The sequence below is a fragment of the Castanea sativa genome, chromosome 1, assembly GCF_040712315.1.
Source record: "Castanea sativa cultivar Marrone di Chiusa Pesio chromosome 1, ASM4071231v1".
In the NCBI taxonomy this organism is placed as follows: domain Eukaryota; kingdom Viridiplantae; phylum Streptophyta; class Magnoliopsida; order Fagales; family Fagaceae; genus Castanea; species Castanea sativa.
In genome coordinates, this window is record NC_134013.1 from 90,224,437 (window position 1) to 90,225,301 (window position 865).

Sequence of the window (865 nt, forward strand, 5' to 3'; positions counted from 1 at the left end):
CTTGGACCCATTCCACTCTGCTTTCTCTTTCTTTCTCTATTATAACCACAACTCCACAAACAAGGTCCACTACCATCAAAGAATCAGAGTTAGGGATGATCACAATTTTTAACTTTTAGGGTCTGTTTGGGATCCGCTTATTTTGCTAAAACTGAAAACTTTTTGCTAAAAGTACTGTAGATAAATGTAAAAGTTAGCTGAAATAGTACAGTAGGACCCATGAACAGTACCAAAAAATGCAATAGGACTTATAAATAGTAACAAACAGGCCATTAATTATTATATATTTAGTTTTAGTGGATTTCAGTTAGCTCAACTGGTAAAGTATCTTGTGATTAAAAAAGAGATCATCAAGAGCAGATGCCATGAATTGAAACTATTTCTATAAAAAAAAAAAAGATTTATTTTATCCTATCAAGAGTCTATTTGTAAACCATCACTTAAAACATCATATGGTTAATTAATAGACGTTACTTTTGGTGAACAACTTGTCAATCAAAATCAATTATACTTATTGATGAAGGAAGTATAAATAGGAAAGCAACTTTAAATTATTCTAGCATTTGAAAAAAGCATTTGTTCAATAGGAAAGCAACGTTAAATTATTCTAGCATTCGAAAAAAGCATTTGTTCAATAGGAAAGCAACGTTAAATTATTCTAGCATTCGAAAAAAGCATTTGTTCTCCATTGGAAGAATTTCTAAGGTGAAGGCCACACATTAGAATCATTCTTTCAATATGCATTATTTTATAGTAAATTTAATTTCTTACATGTACGTCTCCACAGTTTACTGTTTTTTTTTTTTTTTCCAATTTAGTTTTCATTATTTGTAACATTGCTCTATTATTAATATGGGCCGGTTTG